Source organism: Chiloscyllium plagiosum, unplaced genomic scaffold, assembly GCF_037043375.1.
Source record: "Chiloscyllium plagiosum isolate Xiang-an unplaced genomic scaffold, Cpla_swu_hap1 HiC_scaffold_39, whole genome shotgun sequence".
Taxonomy (NCBI): Eukaryota; Metazoa; Chordata; class Chondrichthyes; order Orectolobiformes; family Hemiscylliidae; genus Chiloscyllium; species Chiloscyllium plagiosum.
The window spans coordinates 32,009,329-32,015,328 of NW_028270177.1; the positions used below are offsets into that span (position 1 = coordinate 32,009,329).

Here is a 6,000-nt window from a genome sequence, read left to right on the forward strand (position 1 = left end):
AAAACAAAATCAACAACTTGAATTTGTATAACGCTGTTAACCTTGTAGAACGTCCTGAAGAGCGTTAGCAAGTTAAACTTGACCAGACCGAGAAGAAAATATTAGCACAGCTCACTATCATATTGGTCAAAGAGATGGGTTTTAATGATTAACTTAAAGAAGGACAGAGAAAGTTGCAAGAGGGAATTCCAAAGTTTGGAGGTTCGAAGATGAAGGCATAGCCGCCAAACATTCTGTAATTAAAATTGGAAATGATAAAGAGACTGGAACTTAAGGAGTGCTGGATGGCTGGAGGAGGTGATGAAGAGAGGGAGGGTCACTTCATAGAGGGGTTTGAAAGTTTTAAAGAGGTTTTGAAGATTATTGGTGGAGAAGGGAGGCAATGTTGTTCACACCTCACAGAGAAATCAGGTGGTTGGGTCTTGGTGTGAGTCAGGATGCAGGACACAGAAGTAATCAAATCAAGGAGAAAGCTACCTGTGAAATGGGGTAGGATGTAAAATGTTAGCTTTGCTTCAGTTAATTCAGGCAACTAAACAAGTCATTGTATATTTCAAACTAGATCCATTTGGGGCAGTCCTGAACAACACTGTGGGTGTGTCTACACCGAATCGATTGCTGCAGTGGGTCAAGAAGGCAGCTCAGCATCACCTTCTGAAGAGCAGTTCAGAATGGGTAATAAATGCTGGCCCAGCTAGTAACACCCACGAACCCAAAAATGAATTAAGAAAAAAAACTTTGCTACTCATGACATGGAGAGCTTGTTGTATCCATCCATTTAACAAGGAAATAACAACACTGCACAGAAAAACAAAATATCCATCCCAGCTTTTTCTATTTTGCCTAAATTTCTGTGAGTCTTTTGTTGAGGAAATAGCAGTTAAATTTTTAGAAATGCAAGAGCAAATTTCAAATTCTCTTTAGCGTTTTAACCAACTCCTATCAGTAAGTAATGCATGTAATGATGAATCTCATGTGGAAGATCCCATTCAAATGAGTTTCATCTTCTACTCGGCCAATGGTGACAGAATTATGCCATTTCATGATTGAATCTGAACTGTCGTTTCCGTACAGAAAATGTTTCCATCAGTAGGAGAGACTAGGACCTGTGGGCGCAGCCTCAGTGAAGGGATGACCCTTTAGAATTGAAATGAGACTGAATTTCTTCAAAGGGTGGTAAACCTATGGAACTCATTGCCACAGAAGGCAGTGGAGCCCAAGTCATAGAGTGCATTTAAGACAGCCACAGATAGGCTCTTGATTGGTAAAGGATCAACGGTTACGAAGAGAGGGTAAGAGGATGGGATTGAGAAACACATCAACCATAATCGAACACCAGAGCAGATCTGATGAGCAGAATGACCTAGTGCTATTCCTACATCTTATGGTCTATCATCTAATGGAAGAAACATGTAACTTTGTGAATGGTTTTCAGCTGTCAGTATTGGTTCATGGCCACTGTCTTGGCTCTGAGTTCAGAAGATTGCACGGTCAAACCTTTCTTCAGGGCTTGAAGTACACATGTTTCAACATAGGACTGAAGAAGTGCTGCACCATCAAAGATGCACTGTCTCAGATGAAATCAAAGACTCTTCTATCCTACCAGGTGGCTGTAAAAAATTCTTCAAAATTATTTAGAGCTTGGGAGTGGTTCTAGCGAACCTTACTTCATTAATGAAATACCATTCAAACTGATAGGCAACATAGGAATAGGATGAGGCCATTCAGCCCATTTATCATATTCTGCCAATCAATTAGATCATGGCTGATCTTTAACCTCAAAGCTATTTTCCTACACTATCTCCATACCTCTGAAAGTCATTGGTCTCCAGCAACCTATTAGTTTCTATCTTGAACCTACTCAATAATTGAGCTTCCACAACTCTCTGGGGCAGAGAATTCCAAAGATCCACCACATTTGAGTCTTAATTGGCCTACTCCTAATCCTGACCTTGTTCTAGAGTCACCAGTCAGGGGAAACACTCTATCTGCCTCTACTCTGGAATGCCCTGGAAGAATTTTATAGGTTTCACAGAAATGATTTGGATGCGAGCATAAGAGGTACAGTTAGTAAGTTTGCAGATGACACCAAAATTGGAGGTGCAGTGGACAGCAAAGAGGGTTACCTCAGATTACAACAGGATCTGGGCCAGATGGGCCAATGGGCTGAGAAGTTGCAGATGGAGTTTAATTCAAATAAATGCGAGGTGCTGCATTTTGGGAAAGCAAATCTTAGCAGGACTTATACACTTAATGGTAAGGTCCTAGGGAGTGTTGCTGAACAAAGAGATCTTGGAGTGCAGGTTCATAGCTCCTTGAAAGTGGAGTCGCAGGTAGATAGGATAGTGAAGAAGGCGTTTGGTATGCTTTCCTTTATTGGTCAGAGTATTGAGTACAGGAGTTGGGAGGTCATGTTGCAGCTGTACAGGACATTGGTTCGGCCACTGCTGAAATATTGCATGCAATTCTGGTCTTCTTCCTATCAGAAAGATGTTGTGAAACTTGAAAGCGTTCAGAAAAGACTTACAAGGATGTTGCCAGGTTTGGAGGATTTGTGCTATAGGGAGAAGCTGAATAGGATGGGGCTGTTTTCCCTGGAGCATTGAAGGTTGAGGGGTGACCTTAAAGAGGTTTACAAAATTATGAGGGGCATGGATAGGGTAAATAGGCAAAGTTTTTTCCCTGGGGTCGGGGAGTCCAGAACTAGAGGGCATAGGTTCAGGGTGAGAGGGGAAAGATATAAAAGAGACAGAAGGGGCAACTTTTTCACACAGAGGGTGGTCCGGGTATGGACTGAGCTGCCAGAGGAAGTGGTGGAGGCAGGTACAATTGCAACATTTAAGAGGCATTTGCATGGGTATATGAATAGGAAGGGTTTGGAGGGATATGGGCCGGGTGCTGGCAGGTGGGACTAGATTAGTTTGGGATATCTGGTCGGCATGGACAGATTGGACCAAAGGGTCTATTTCCATGCTGTACGTCTCTATAACGCTATGACTCTAAATCACCTCTTATTCCTCAAAACTCCAGAAAATAAAGACACAATTTCTTTAATCTCTCCTTATTAAATAATCCTGCCATTTCAGAGTTTTATCTGGTGAACCTCAATTGCATAGATAAGGGAACCAAAACTGTACACAATACTCCAAGTGACCAAGGTCTCACCGCCATTTTCAATGTCCTGTGAGAGAAGGGAGTAGGTGATCCCATAATGCAGATACATTCATCTAGTCCTTGCCTCAACATGTGATACAGTGGTCTACCTTAATCTATGGTAATTATGAGAAGTTGGTCTAAATAGAATGCGTTGTTAATGATGCTCCTAAAGAAGACCAAGTGTACAGGGTGGCACGGTGGCTCAGTGGTTAGCACTGCTGCCTCACTGTGCCAGGGACCCAGGTTTGATTCCAGCCTCAGGTGACTTCCTTTGTGGAATTTTTACATTCTCCCCATGTCTGTGTGGGCTTCCTCTGGGTGCTAGTCCAAAGATGTGCAGGTCACGTGAATTGGCCATGCTAAGTTTCCCATAGTATTAGGGGAAATGGTTCTGGGTGGGTTACATGTCAGAGGGCTAGTGTGGACTTGTTGGGTTGAAGAGCCTGCTTCCACACTGTAAGAATCTAATATACCATACCTGTGAAGAGTATTTCTTTCTGCCTACAATAAGGCACACAGGCAAGTCTGAGCCTCATTAGGAGGCATGTCAGAAAGGAGGGCCTTGTTTTCCAGTGCATTGTGCTGCAATTGAACAGGCATTGTAAACATTGTAAACAAGCTACTGGGTCCACATGCCACCTCAAGTTAAATAACCATAGCTGTAGCCTATCTGATTTCCTGAAAGATTATCTGCACAGATACAGCCTTGTACTTCACAAAGGTTTTCAAATCAGCTGGAGACTAAAACCATGTAGACAAGCAAGGTCCTAGGTTCAAGAGTTGGGCTGCATAGGATTGACTGATCTGAGTCAGGTTTAGATTAGATTAGATTACTTTACAGTGTGGAAACAGGCCCTTCGGCCCAACAAGTCCACACCGACCCGCCGAAGCGCACCCACCCAGACCCATTCCCCTACATTTACCCCTGCACCTAACACTACAGGCAATTTAGCATGGCCAATTCACCTAATCTGCACATTTTTGGAGTGTGGGAGGAAACCGGAGCACCCGGAGGAAACCCACGCAGACACGGGGAGAATGTGCAAACTCCACACAGTCAGTCGCCTGAGGTGGGAATTGAACCCGGGTCTCTGGCGCTGTGAGGCAGCAGTGCTAACCACTGTGCCACCGTGCCGCACACATGGTTTATGGGAAGGACACAATGGCAGTGAATATCCTGGGAACCACTCTTGTTTCACTTCCCTACAATTCTCAAAATGTGCTCAATCCTGTTCACATTTATAGATCCATCTTCACAGTACAATATTAATTTCTCAGGCAGACATGAAAGATCCCATGATCACTACTAGAAAAAAGAGTGAAGGAGTTATTCTTAATGCTCTGCTTAATACGTATCCATCACCCTGCTGTTTTTTGCATTATAACTATGACCACGCCTCTAAAGAATTCCATTGGAGTCATACTTGGCACATAGAAAGATGGTTGTGGTTGCTAGAGATCAGTCATCTCAGCTCTAGAACAATTCTGCAGGATTTCCTTCGGGCAGTATCCTGGACCCAACCATCTTCAGCTGCTTCATCATTGACCACCATAAGATCAGAAGTGGGGATGTTCATTGATGTCCGCAAATACTGAAGCAGTCCAGTTCAAAACACAGCAAGACCTGAACAATATCCAGGCTTAGACTGAAAAGTAGCAAGCAATATGTATATCACACAAATGCCAGACAATGATCATTTACAATAAGAGACAGACTATGCATTGCCCCTTGACATTCAATGGCAATGCCTTCACTGAATCCCCCATTATCAACATCCTGAAGGTTAATATTGATCAGGGCCAGTTGTACAAATATTGTGGCTACCCGAATGGCTCAACAACTGAGAATCCTGCAGCAAGTAACTTACTTCCTTACTGACCTAAGTGTATCCACTATCAAGAAGACACAAGTCAGGAGTGTGATGGAATATGCTCCACTTGCCTGTGTGTGTGCAGTTCCAGCAACATTCAAGAAGCTCAACACCATCCAGGACAGTTCGATTAACACCACATCCACAAACATCCATTCCCTCCACCATCAAGGCACAGTGGTAACTCTGTTAATGAGATGCATGACAGTAATGTATCAAGATCCTTAGATAGCACCTTCCAAACCCAGGATTTATATCCGACTAGAGAGACAAGAGCAGAAGATACATGGAAATCACACCATTTAAACATTTCCCTCAAACTACATAGCATCCTGATTTGGAAATGTATCATCATCCTACTGTCATTGGGTCAAACTCCTGGCATTTCCATCCCAATAGCATTGTGGGTATACTATAGCATGCGGATTGCAGCAGTTCAAGAATGTTCTCCACCATCTTTACGATGGAAACCAAGATGGGCAATAAATGCTGGCCTATCCAGTGACCCTCACATTCCCTGAATTAATTTTCAAAAGTTTAGCTGTGAGTTTTTCTTAACCATATGCTGTGGTGTAAAGGCTACCACTGTATATCGATACCAATTTTTTATTGGTTTGAATAGAATCTCAATGCAGTTATGAGACATTATTGCAACATATCAGATTCAGACCTAAGGAAATTCAGTGTCACAAATAGCCAACACTACAACTCTCAATACATATTATTGTAGGAATTGCACACACGTGGCTACTGAGTGTGAACAGAATCAGGCTGCTGCATGCAACTTGCTACAGTCATAGAGTCATAGAGATGTATAGCATAGAAACAGACCACTTGGTCCAACCCGTCCATGCTGACCAGATATCCCAACCCAATCTAGTCCCACCTGCCAGCCCCAGGCCCATATCCCTCCAAACCCTTCCTATTCATATACCCATGCAAATGCCTCTTAAATGTAATTGTACCAGCCTCC

General features: G+C 43.1%; 1 protein-coding gene across 1 annotated transcript in view; it reads right to left on the reverse strand.

Moving 5' to 3' along the window:
- Nucleotides 1–5,222, reverse strand: part of sema4ba (sema domain, immunoglobulin domain (Ig), transmembrane domain (TM) and short cytoplasmic domain, (semaphorin) 4Ba) — a 469,915-nt gene extending 464,693 nt beyond the window's left edge. Inside the window, exon 1 of the mRNA XM_087981180.1 lies at nt 5,099–5,222. The gene's annotated coding sequence lies outside the window, so the exon portion shown is untranslated. The remainder of the gene's footprint in view (nt 1–5,098) is intronic.
- Between the last annotated feature and the right edge of the window lie 778 nt (nt 5,223–6,000).